Here is a 14,377-nt window from a genome sequence, read left to right as displayed (position 1 = left end):
TAACAAATGTAATAGTATAACCCGACTTGTATGGCCCAAATCTTACTTTCCATAAGGTTCGTATATATATATATATATATGTATACTATGTGTTTGTATATATGTCTATGTGAGGTTTCGATGTTAAAAGTTTAGATTTTTTTTAGTCTAGAGAATGACTAGCGAAGGGGTAGGGGAAATGGTAGAAGAGGCGACAACGGTAGAAGGGGGTTGAAAAGGGGTAACTTAGAGCCACCGCCATCGCCGATGCATGGTAATGGACGACAATAGGAGACGGGTGACAATGGATGTTGGTTTAGGTTTTAATGTTAAAGAGAGGGATGTTTTTGGCAAAAAGGGTTGTACATTGAGTAAAATTACAAAATTCAAAATTATTTGGTGTGTATATTGAGAGGAGATGTAGAGTGAGATATTTTGGTGTGTGAAAATAGAATTACCCATCCTTAAGTGGTTTTTATTACACTTTTAACCCGTACTAAAATTACCTATTTAGATAAATTTCTAGACCCTAATCTCTCAATTCACACCATCATCATCATCACCACAAACCACTCCACCAGCCTCTGCTATCTCCTGCTGCTGTCCCAAACCACCACCATCACAACATCCTCTCCGACTACCATCACAGTCTGGTCTCTACCATTGTCTACCACTATTACTAGCAATCACCACCTCCATCACCAATAGAGAAAGTGAGATCTGAAAACCCAAGTCTAAAAAATAAGAATAATGAGTTAGGCTATAATAGTTATGGTATCTATGGAGGTCGATTCCACCAGCTTATTACCTCTGTCTGCTGTCCCGAGCTACCACGACGACGACTTTCCTCTTCAACCACCATCGCAGCCCCTCACCGCCATCATAACCCATACCATGCAAAGAGAGAGAGAGAGAGAGATGGGGTTGATGGATGAGATGAGGAGGACGGCGGTGACAGGAAAAGAAGGAGGATGAAGGGGAAGACAGCGAGGCAGCTAGGACAAGGGTGACAACAACTATAGATAGGGTTTGGGAATATCGAGGAAAATGGAGGCATTTTGAGGGTTTTCAAAAATTGATGGTGTTAAATGAGAAAAAAAACAAATAATTGAAAACATGTGTGGTGTGAACTAAGAGATTGGTGTGTTGTTCACCCCAAAAAAAGAGATTGGTGTGTACTAAGAGTTTGTGTGGTGTGCATTTAGAATCACCCTTTAATATTTAGGTATTGTTTGCTTCATATATAATAGAATTATCATTTTATTTATCATGTCTATTATCATTCTATTTACACCAAAAAAATTATTAATTACATTCAATTTCTCAGTATTCTCTATTAAATTATTTAAGTTTATAATTTACTCTCAATACAATTTTTTTTTTTTTTTACAACTTAATCTTTAAGATAGATAAAATCAAGAATCTTTTTCTCCGACGGAAAAATTGTTCCTACCAATCAAATCAAAAAGAAGATCGTCGTTTGAAAACAAATTCAACAACAAGAAATTCACAAAAGTTCAAACAATGAGAGATTGGGGGAGGAAAAACAAAGCTCGAACTCAAAGTCGTTTGGGTGATTCAAGCGAAGTAGTAGTTTGAATTGCGATGGCTTTGGTTACGTACAAAGCTTATGTCCTTTGCCTCTTCTTTCGCAAAGCAATTTGATTGGTTTGAGTGTGAAGAGATTGTCGTTGCAGAAACAAAATTCACAAAAAATTAGGCGTTGGAGCATCGAAACTATCGCAATCTTCATCTTCATCTTCTTCAAGTGGTTATCAGAGGCATCCATTAAAGAAGCATTATGGAGCTTATGGCAATGGTGTTTGAATTAGTCTAGTGTTAAATGTTCCTTCTGGTAATCTTTTTGGTTTTGGTTCAAAGTTCTTCAATGGTAAGGATAAGAACAAGAAAAAATGATGATTAAACACTAAGAAATCAATTTAAATCGAGTTTTGGTGGGGTGGATTGGAATTTTGAGGTGAGAAAGAATATAAAGATAAAATAATTAAAACTTGGGAAAGAAGAAGAAGAGTTTTGAATATAAAGAATACGTATAAGTGATTAAGTTGTACTGTGAATATATATATATATATATATTATTTTAGGATTTAATGTGTATTGGGGCATAATAAGAACTAAAATTTTAAAATTTTAATTGGATGTACTGAGTTATTATTTAGGTGCAAATAGAATCACCCCTATTATCATGTTTAGTTCACTAAAAAAAGGGGGGGGGGGCTAGGCTCCTCCCCAGTTTCATTTCAAATAAACGGTTCTATTGGGTTGTGATGGGCCCTAATCTGAGCCCATCTCAATGATTTAAACCGTTTTGGATATCGATAGTCACTTAATTAGATTATATTTATATCACACTTTATTTTGGAAATTATATTTGTCATTGACAAAAATATGATAGAAACGTAATCTGATCAAGTGGTTATCGATATCTAATTGATGTGATTTTCTACAAGGATGATATACTCGACGATCTCTACACATTGAACAATTTAGATCATTGCAATGGGCCCAGATCAGGGCCCACCACAGCCCAACAAAATCATCTAGTCCGATGATGAACTGGAGAGGAACCGTATCCCTAAAAAAATAATAAAAAATATATTACAAATGAAATCATTATTCACTATTGTAAGTTAATGGTTATTCATCAAAGAGACTAACGAGCGAGCATTTCATTCCATTTTACTTTTATTAAGGAGAATCAAACATAGCATTATTGTAGCACTTCAGAAAATTTCTTTTCTTTCTCATCGCTCGAGCAATGGAATGATCACTCGAGCGGTCTTGCGAAGCTTTTAGTACTTTTGCAGGTTTGAGATTTTAGGAGTTGTTGATGTTCGCTCGAGTGCAAGGTTGGTCGCTTGAGTGATGTGGTGTTTCTCACGCTCGGTGTGGTGTCACTGACACTCGCATGAAAGGTCGCTCGAACAGTCTGTTCGGGTTCAGTATCTTTAAAAGATATTTTTGGTCCACTTTTCTTCATTTTCTCAAATTCTTTCTTTCTCATCTCTCTCCTATCAGCCATAGTTGAGTTCTAAGCTCGCAGAAGCTTGGATTTCATCTCCTTAAAGTAAGATTGTCACCCATGTTCCTTTTATAAAAACGAAGACCACGAGGAGGACTTTCTACCAATCTGAGCAGATCGTGTTTTCATCAACTTTGGATTTTCTAGGTTTTTCCTCTTCTTGCTTGAGGTCGAGATTTCCTTGCTGCTCTTTAGTGCTTTCTTAGAAATAGATGGGTGGTATATTTGTATTACATAAAAACCTCTTGTGGATGAGATTTTTCTTAAAGGCATGAAAAGGAAGTTAGGGTTTTAAAAATAAGGGAGTTAAATGTAAGATTGAAGTGGATTAAGAGAGTTTTGAGTAATTAGAACATGGTTTTGTGTTTTATAGTAAAAGGCCCTAATTTATGTCTAATTCTAGTTATGGAGTTTATTTTTGAAATGTGGAATGTTTTTAATTGACCTTAGATTCATGAAATTAAGTTTATGATTGTTAACATGAGTATAAATGATGATTATTAATTGTAGTGAAAAAGCTTATTGCATAAGAAGGCTAAGTTGGAGAAATTGATAATAAGAATTGGATTAATGAGTTATGCAAAGAGTATGATATAAATTGTGATATATATATATATATAATTGAATAAGAAGTGTTGATGTTGAAAGGTAAAGAATGTTGTGGGAAATAAATGGTGCTCATTCTAAAGAAGAACTTTTACTTTTATTATTAAGGAATTGAGTGTTGTTGGTTTAAATTATAAAATGCAATTAATGAATGTTATGAGAAATTGATGGATTATGATGTTTGAATGAGGGTCCGTTCCGGCTCGTGACCGGTAAATCATGGAGTAATAAAGGTTCTATATTCCTTCCGGTTCTATATTCCTTCCGGAGTAGTACCCGGAAAAGCGTGTGGTCTGTTGAGATATGTGGAGGTTTCGTGTTCCTTCTGGCTTGTGACCAATAAAGCATAAGGTTTCGCATTCCTTCCGACCTTTGACTGGTAAAGCGTGACGCTTGATAGAGGTTTCATATTCCTTCTAGAGTAGCGCCTAGTAAAATGTGTGGTCTGTTGGTATGGCTTGGTGAAGTTGGTTGTTGGTATGTGGATGCTCATTGAGAATTTTGTGATAATCCCATTATGTAATTTTGAAAACTGTTAGATGTAAATTTGAAATGTATAATGTGGAATGTGTTGTTAATGAGTTGACTCTTATACTCAAATTCTGTGAAATTTATTGTGGTGTATATGTGTTTGGTGTTTTGTGTGTATTGGTAAGGTGTCGAGTTGTGGCAAAATTAATGAGTGTGAAATATGAATTAGAAGTAGTAAATAATTAGTCGGCTTAAAACCTTTATCTAAGGAAACGAGGTTTAAGGAAATTATTCGAATGAATTTTGATGAGATAAAGAGTTAATAAAAGAGGTCTCTATGAAATGTCAAGTGGGATTTTGTGAAAGGAGTATCTATATATGAAATCGATTTTGCATATAAAAGGACACATTATTTATATATGTATCATTTGATAGCATTCATGATCACATTTATCTATTGATTATTATTGTTAAGAATCACTATAGATCCTTATTGGATCTCGTGTTCATCTCATGTTGTTTAACCATTTTTCAAGGATGGAGTCAGGTACAACATTTGGAAGATCAAAAGGTTACTTATTTTATTATGAGTCTGTCTCACGTAAATTGTGAAAGAAAGATTAAGGGAGAGTTGTGTTGAGGCGATTCTTTCTATGTTATTATTTATTTTGAAACCTTTTATGTGAGCCTTTTTGGCATGTACTGTGAATATCGTTGTGAACATTTTAGTATCATTGTATTTATGCGAGAGTGAACCTCTTTTATTCTATTTAGCTAGTGTTACTTCTATAACTATTTTTGGAAATAGACTTTTATAAGGAAAATTGGTAAATTATCTGAGTAGTGAAATTGAGGGCGTGACAACTTGGTATCAGAGCTAACCGAGTTTGAAAACCTTGAGCTCGTAGGAAGTGGTTTCTACCACAATGGGTTGGCTTCGCTTGGTGAGGACGTTTGCATGTAGGAAACATGAAGTGTAGGAAATTATGTGTTGCATTGTGTGGGCATGGAGTTGAGTTTCAGGGATAACACTTGTAGCCGGTTAACTTGCTTCAAGATCTCGTTGGAAACACGTCCGATCAACATGGTTTTTAATGAGAGTTCCTTGGGAGTTCCAGGACAAGTAGTCATCCTTGTAGGCTTGACTCAATTGTGTGGTTGGGTGTTTAAATTGCTTGTGTGTTCTATGATTATATGCTAGGTGGGTTTTGGGACTTAGTATATGTATGTAGACACCCCATTTTTGACCGTCCTCAAGACTTGGACGTCACCGTTTGAACACTCGGTGATTATCCATGTTTGTGTTCGTTTGGAGTTCCCGGAGGTCTCGGCTCGCGCGCCTTGCCTCAGGATCCCCGAACTCGACCGTTTAGTGTCTGGTTTTGCACCGAACACTTGCATCTTGCCTTTGAGAGGCAGGGTGGGGCTTGTGGACCATCCCCACCCACCACCGGCATTGGCTAGATGCCACCGGCTGGTTTTTGCTGCCACCGGCAATATAGTTTGCCGGCCGGCACTCTTTGTTGCCGGTTAGCACTATTTGTTGCTGACCGGCACTCTTTTTGGCCAAGATGGCATTTTTGGCCGGCCGATTGCTGTTCATCTGCTTTTGCAGATATTTTTAGATAGCTTTTGCTCCCCTCCATACACGTGTATGGAGGGATCTCCCTCTTGCAAAGCTTGTCTTGTAAGCTTTACAAGAGGCATATAGAGAGGAGCTCTCTCTAAGGCAAAGAGGAGAGCTTTTAGACATTTTTGAGAGAGGAAAATACAGACCAAGCTCTGGTTTTTCTAGGGTTAGTGTTAGATACACAATCTATCTCTCTTTCTCTCTTGTTTGTACACTAGGTGTTTTGTGTCTCACTATTGCACACAAACACCTAGTGTTTCACCTTCCTCTTGAGACTAGGGTTCTAAGGGCTTGTTCTTGAGTTTCTTGACTGGTTTGGAGCCGAAGGAGGCCATTGGAGCACCATTGTTGAAGAGGACTACAAGGGTAAGAAACTTACACCTTTATTCCCCATTTTTGCATTGATTTTCTACTAGTCTTAGAGATGTTTTTGTGCTTATTGTATAACATAAAAAAGTTCTGTTTTTAGGCCCTCTTTATTGTTTATTAAGAGTGTTTTGTTGTTTGAGGGTTGTTGACCACCCTTAGGCCTCAAAAGGCATCTTTTTGGGCCATTTTGTGCTAGCTCCGGGATTTTGGTGTTGAGGTCTCTTCACCACTGAAATCTTGAGGGATTTCAGTGGTGAAGATGATGCTTTGAAGTCCCAAGAAGGAGAGGGCCACCCCCTCTCCTTGTTGTCCTTGAAAAGGACGTATTTTGGCCTCCTAAGGAAGCCTATGCTTAAGTGTGTATTGAGCATGTTTGGTTTGTTTTTCATGCTTATATATCCATGATATAACATGATTTCAAGTTGGTTTTGGAACTTCATGCATGTTTAGCATAGTTGCCATGTAATGCCTTGTTTATGCCTTAATATGCCTTAGGTTGTTAGCCTTTGTGGGAGCATGTTTTAGGCTTAGTCTTGTGGAGATTATGTGCTTATTTTGACATGTTTTAGCTCTGTCCATAGTCGTTTGGATTGATCTTTGCATGCTTGGTATAGCTCCTTTGTATTTGGGCTTGTTGGCCTTGAGCATGTGCATGTGTAGCATGCCATCTTTGCATTGTTTTGGTGATTTGGAATCATCTTGCATGCTATTTCAGTCCCATTTCCATGCTTGTTTGATTGCCTTGCATGCCTCTTTAATGCTTCGGAAGCTTGACTTGCATGCCTCGTGCTTTGACCATTGTGCATGCCTTTGTCCTTGAGTCACTTAGATGCCATCTAGGTGGTCCTTAGGCCTTGTATTAGTGTCCCAAAACTTTGTTTTTGGTTGATGAGTGCATGCCATGTTTGGTCATGTTAAGTATAGTTCAATGCTCCTTTGATTTGCTTTGAACATTTGGACTATTTGTTGCACGTTTTGACTTGATTTTATGGTTTGGTTTGGCACCATCCTAACATGATTTCAATGCTTGTGTTGCATGCTTTTAGTCCATGAAAGCCTCTTTCAAGTGTGCTTGAATGTTGTTTGCTTTGTGCCTAAGTGTTGGGTCTTAACATGTGTATGTGTGCATGTGTGTTTAGCCTTCATCTTTGGGCATGATGGCCACTGTTTTAGGCCTTATTAGAGTTGCCTAATTCACGTATAAGACCATCTTAGCATTAGTTTGCATTGCCATATGTATGCTTGTATGCTTGCATAAGTGCTTTGCCATGCCATGTTGCATTCCTAGCTTGTATGCCTAGGTTGCATTGCATTTTGCATGCATGCCTTGTTCTTTGAATTGATGATAGGAATTGGGCTTAATTTGTTTGATTGGTTTGCATGCATTTGAAACCAAAGTTGCATACTTGGTTCTTTGGGCCATCATGCATGGAAATGCGTGATTGGTGGTCCGAGAACCGAGGCACATGTCCCTTTGAGTCATTACAATGATAAGAGACATGGTTGGTGCATACATGCCTTGAATTGTGCTGCCATGCTTTGTTTTGCCCTCTGTTGCTGTGAGTTGCAGGTTCTGCAGGAATACTCTGCCGACCGGCAGTGTAATGTGCCGACCGGCACCATTTTCTCTGCCGACAGATTCAATTTTGTGCCGATGGCCATACCACACTGCCGGTGGCAATTTCAATCAACCGGTGGTGATTCTCTCTGTCCAAGGGACCAGTCCTGAGGCTTTGACAGCTTCCAGAGGAGGAAAGGAAGGAAAACAGAGGCAGCTTGTGCATGGTGGCGCGCTTCCCGAGGAGTTTTCCTGTTTTAATTAATTTATTTAATTTGTTAATTAAATTAGTCAATTCGTAATATTAATTAGCTTGTGTAGTTAATTAATTTGTAATATTTATTCGGTCCCTCCGAGCGAGGGCAAATCTGTAATAAGTGTGTGTGGGTGGTGTGTATGTCTTCCAACCTCACCTCTTTCTTCCCTTTTACTTACCCGCTTTAATGGTTAGTATTAGGGCACGTTTAATTTAGCATACCTTATGCTATGCATGTGTGCATCCATGCATTTGTATTGCATGCATTAGGCTCGGTACATCACGCTAACTGCATCAATACTTCAATTCCCAAACTGAATACGTGATAATTGTGCATTTTCACATGATATGTTTAGGATAGCCGAGCCTATTCTAGCAACACTTTGTATGCGATGCATTAGGCACTTAACATGGACTTGGATCATGCATGTTTGCTAACAAGTTCTCTGTTTTGGCACGGAGTACGATGTAAGTATTTATGCTTTAGCATATCGCATGAGTGTAAATGTTGCCATGACAGCATGCTTAACATGTGGCTAGATGCTTATGTGTTAAACTGTTTTGAATGCCTGTGGGTGAAGGTTGGATTGTTTGAATTGGAAAAACTCGTTGAAATCCGTATTTTAGCCTACTTGCGAGTAGCAAATTCCAAAGCATTTTCAAACCGAACGGATATGCAATGTTTATTTCCAAATTAGGCAATCTAGTCTATACTTGTTTGCTGCGCGCGCAACATAGTAATTCTAGGCTAATAATTGGAATAAGAACACATAAAGTTTTCAAAAACGGATATCACGGTTAGTAGAGGCCGGTCTTCGGACCGGGCGAAAGGGGGTGCTCATAGCTGATCTTCCCCGATCGTACCCAAGCTCCCGAGCCGAGACAACTCCGGTGATGACGGACATGTGGCCTTCGGCACCGAGTCAGGGTTTCCTAAATTCTCCCATAAAAAATATTTAGGTGACGACTCTGTATCTGGCAAAGCAGTCCATGTTTGGCACTACTTTTTCAAAAATCTGTTTCTCAAAACGATTTGCCAGATTTGGACTCTTTGGTTCAGGTTAAGAACCGTGACACTAATCGAGTCCGAACTGTAGCACGAGGCCCCCGCGGCGCTTGTTACAATGTAGAGTTAGTGCTTCGGGAAAGGTTAGAGTTTCATTCACTAAGCTTGATGTTGTCATTGATAGGATGTCTGGGCGAGCTAGTAGAGGTCGCGTTGGGACTAAGAGTGCCAGTAAGGACATAACAGTTACAGTAATACCTGCACCTGCAGCACTAGCTATGGGAGAGAAGATTGCATACGAGATTGTAAGAGTTGTAAGGGATGCATTAACTCGTAATGAGGGGGACGATTCTCGTGCCCTAAAGATCACTAAGGAGTTCTTTCGTTTTAATCTATTAGAGTTCACAAGAGGCCTGAACCGTTAGAGGCAGAGAATTAGTTAAAGAAAATCACCTTTGGTCCAATCAATTCCTTATTCAAAATGTCCTTTGGACCATTTAACAAACATACAAAACGACCTTATGTCCAATTTATATATAAGATGACCTTAGGTCTATCTTGTTAAACATTCTAAACGGCCTTAGGCCCATCTCGTGTCTTTATCAAATTTCTCAAATAGCCTTGGGTCCATTTCATATTCTCATCAAACATACCAAACAACCTTGGGCCCATTTTATATTCTCATTACACTTACCAAACGGCCTTGGGCCTATTTTGTATTCTCATTAAACATACCAAATGGCATTGGGCCCATTTTGTAGTCATACTTATCAATCACTTTATAGATTCATAACAAATCAGATAAGTAGAATACTCATCCATAATACAAATTCATGGGTTCGAAAAACTTACCACATAAGCAGTATTGAGAAAATAACGTACATGAAAATATCTTTACTAAGATATTATTCACAATATTCAATTGGTTTATTTGTCTTCAGAGTTGACCCTACACAATCCGTAACGCATACATAAATTAGGTCACAATACAATTCAATCTGTTATTTAATTCATTTATCTTTCTTAGGCTTCTTTCTAATTCTTTCATTCATTTGGAATGGTCAATGTATGCCTAAGAATGCTCAGAAATGAAATAGAATAGAAATTGAAACGTAAAACAACTTTTCAAAGTTTCCTGAAACAAGGCACTTCGCTCGAGGGCAACTTTGGTCGCTCGAGCGAACCCTTTGGTCTGCAAAAATACTAGATGCTCTCATTTTATGCTCGAGCCAACTTCTTAGTCGCTCGAGCCAAGACTAAAAATAAAGGGTGGTTGCTCAAGCGGTCTTCTTGTTGCCTAAGCCAACCTCCAATGTCTGCAAAAGTACTGGGAGCTTGTCAAGTTCGCTCGAGCGCACACTTGGTCGCTCGAGCGGTCTGTAATTTTTCTGGGTTTTCCAGATTGCTCTTTGAAGTTCAAAAATGCACCTTTCAAACTCAAAGCTTGCATGGCTCACTAGAAACATGTGAAGACTCTCCATAGTGCATAAATTCATGGAAATTATGAAACCACATACTCAAATTCCTTTTCAATTTTCCAATACAAAGTTCAAAACTCCATGTTCTTAACTTGCATGTAATGATCTCTTCTCAAAACTCTTGAACGTAACAATATTAAGCTCAAAGGCTTCATGCATGTACAAAACCTCTTCCTAAACATAAATTTAAGAATCAACACATGATGGATGAAACATGCATGTACAATTTATTCCACAATTTCAACATAGATGCATGAATTCATACTCAGTATGGCCAAATTCAACATATTGCTACATATATGTAAAGCTTCTTCACATTTAATTGCCAAAATACATGCAAATGGTCACATACAAGCCATGAACTCAACTCTAAATTACATCATTTTCAAGACTTGAGAGGTAAAAGCTTACCCTAAAGGCTTCAATTACACTTATTCTTGCTCAATATTGAGCAATTCAAGCTATATCTTCAATTTCACCTTCTATCTCTACACTTTCTCTCTCTAGAATATGAGTTCTCTCTCTCTCTCTAAAGACTCTCTCAGATTTCTTGAACTCAAATGAAGAGGTACAATGAGCTCAAATGAGCTTATGACACAAATATATAGCTAGGATAGCATAATGCAACAATTAGAACATTAGACTAACTAAATACGACTTCATTAATTAATCTGAATCAATTTTTAATGACACTTGCCATATGGTTCTAAAAATTCCAATTAGTCTAATTATGTACTCAATTTTGGTTTCTAACGCCATTAAGGCCTTCAATTTCAAATTCAGGGTAGAGATTGTAACAGATTTTTCTACAATCAACAGACACGCATCCAAAAATCACATAGAACACATAATTAACATTCAAATTCATATTAGGCACATAAACACATACATAATTAAGGAATTAAAAGCCTAATACGGAATAGGGTTGTAACATAAGGTCTTTAATTAAACCCCGAGATAGATGAGGATATCCTGCTACTAGAGCCCGCAGAGCACTTGTCTACTGATGCCTCCACGGTAAGCAACTTTCCTTTGTTTTGTACAAATGTTGAATCTCATAAGCAAACCACTCATTAATGCTACACACACTCCCCATTTACAGGTGATAGCCAGGAGGATTGGGGCTATGGATCCATATTCGGCCCCCGACGCTGGTATGAGATACTGGTCGCAGAGGTCCGCACACTAGTTGATGTTGCCGGCTTTGGGCCCTTTTGTTCAAGACTCATACAGATGAGGACTGAGTCGCTACTGTACGGGGCCCTAGTAGAGATATGGTGGGACACCACGGACTCGTTCCACTTCTCATTGATCGGGGAGCTGACTTTGACCCCATATGACTTCTCAGCCTGTGGGTCGGGGTTGGCGGCCCGATCCCATGTGATCCGGATATGACGTAGTGGAGAGCTGCATAGTGTCAACTTATCGGGGCGATCCCAGACATCAACAATCACGGGATGGTGAGGTATAGTTGGTTCTTTGATCACTTCTCTAATTCTCAGCCGCTACTCCAGATGAGGTCACCCAGTACACCCGCGAGATATTACCCTATTTGCGAACAGAGAAAATACCATAGGGTTATATCTTCTGGGGGCGCTACTGCACCTACCACAGGTGACAGAGTATGACTGGAGTGGCGCCAGCCTAGCCATCTTGTACTGTTATATGAGCTTCGTATCTCGCGGTAAGGCGAATTCACTCAGTGGCTACTGGAGAGTTTGGGAGGTACACCTCATATTTACTTTTTCTGTTCAGCTCTACATTCTGTTTAATTTTGCATTCCTGCTCATCTTTGCTTTGTATTTCCTCTTTATCTGCTTATTTACTTCGTTCATCTTTTTCTACTTACAGCTATAGGTTTACACATATTTCACCTCTCTATCTCCGGTCCCGGTGAGGCCGATTGAGCTGTCAGTACCCCGCTCCTGGTATTACAGCTCCCGATTCGAGTTACGCCGCTGTGTAAATCGAGACTTTCCCTATTTTCGCTATTTCTTTGACACCATCACCTCAAATCAGGTAACAAAATACTAGTCTTTACATTTCCATACTACTGTTTCCATACTACTGTTATTCTCATACTGTACTATTTCCATACTGCACTGCCAATCTCATATTATTACTTCTTATATTGTTGTTTCCATACTACTTAGATCTTTGGCATCTGACAGCTGTTTTCATAGGTTGACTGGCATCCCTGGGTAGGTATCCCTCTGGTAGTGAGGACGACCTACATTGGTGCATGGTACGCTTCCACCATACGAATTTTGTTTAAGGGTCCCTTCGGCAGGGCATATTACTTGGGAGAGAGGTTCATCCTGCAAATGTGAGGCGTAGCGGATCCGGACATTCCACATCCTCCTCTTCCAAGCATGAGGGTAGTCGTTGAGCTTCATGACGGTCCTCAGATCGACCTCCTGATGTTGGGAGAGGATAGTGACCGACATCATGAGCCTGATAACTTCACCACTTTCTTGCAGACTCGAGTGATGGCGCCTCTTACTCATAGCGTGCCCCGTGCTATTCCAGAGGTTGCTGTTGCTGCTGCTGCTAAAGGCGCTCCTACCGCCGCTCCCGCTCCCGGGTTACCTGTGATTCTAACTGAGGTCGTATACATGTGGCCTGACAGGGAGATCGAGCAGATCCCCCTTAAGCACATTGAGGAGAGAGATCGCAGATTGGTGTTTTCTCCTGGTGTCGAGTAGGTACACACTTCTTCCTATTTCTGCCCATTGTGTTACTTTATGTTTTCACTGTACTCTGTTTCTTTATGTTCACTGTTCTTAAATGCTCTTCCTTTTGCAAGTACCCAGGGCATATGCTGATGACCTCCTCCGGACGATTGACCGACTGCTTCTGATGGTGCGCAGGAGGTAAACTACTCTGGCCACTCATGGGATTGAGGTATGCTTTTGCCCCTAGTTTACAATCATTACAGACTTGCTCATAACTTTATTGATTTCTTCTGATATCTACACACACTCTCTCTCTCTCTCTCTCTCTCTATTTTCAGCTTAAGCCAGCACCAGCAGGGCCTCCTCCAGTTAGGAGACGAAAACAGGGCCCAATGAGGAACAGAGGAGGAGCTGACGGGGGGAGAGGCAGAGTGAGGCAGCGCTCACCTCCCGAGGATTCCTTCTAGGAGTACACAACTTCTGAAGAGGGGGAGGAGGTGGTTAACATGTAGTCTAGCAGTCACAGTGAAGACAGCGATGCACCTCTTCCGCAGCCGATGAGGAAGAGAGCGAGGATGGGTTGCTGATGATGATGATGATTTTTGTTTTTTCATTTCTGGTTTTACTTTGTAGTTTAAAGACTAGCTTTAGATAGACCCTTTTGTTTTGCTGCTTTGTAAAACAATGATCGGGGTTGGACCCCCTAGTTTATAAAAGATAAATTTTTGAATGATCTCTTTGCATAATATGTGATGAATGGCGTAACCTTTGTATGGTGACTTCACATAAGACTTGACTTAAAACAACGAATATCTGTTCTTGCATTCATTCTCGAATCGGATAGCAACCCACAACCGGACAAAATGTAAAATACAACTCAATAACAGGAAATCAAAATGAAAATAACTCGAAAATACTGAAAAACATTTGGTACAAACGAAACAAGACTCAAAACACAGCCGCAGTATGCCCGGACAAAAGCTAGCTTTTTCTTGCAACTGCATTGATCTAAGCCATCATTTAGACTCGACCGAGCTTCATTGAGGCACGGCCGGGCCTAAATATGAAGTCGGTCAGTGCTACCCAGTTGTCATGCACTGCTCCTTCTCATCCTCTATAAATGGTGCTCCTGTGCTATTTTTTGGGCAGAATAGCAAGTCTTTGGTGTTTTACTCTCAAGATGGAGACACCGTGCAACAATAGGCTTCGAGACTGGATAGCCATTTTGGACAGTTCAGAAAAGGTGAATTTTCGTGGTTTCAGCCTAAACGTCCTTTTTTCTCTAAGCTGCACTTCTCTTTGCTTT

This window comes from Camellia sinensis, chromosome 10 (genome assembly GCF_055761805.1).
Source record: "Camellia sinensis isolate YWXY chromosome 10, ASM5576180v1, whole genome shotgun sequence".
NCBI lineage: Eukaryota > Viridiplantae > Streptophyta > Magnoliopsida > Ericales > Theaceae > Camellia > Camellia sinensis.
Note: the sequence above shows the minus strand (reverse complement) of the source record.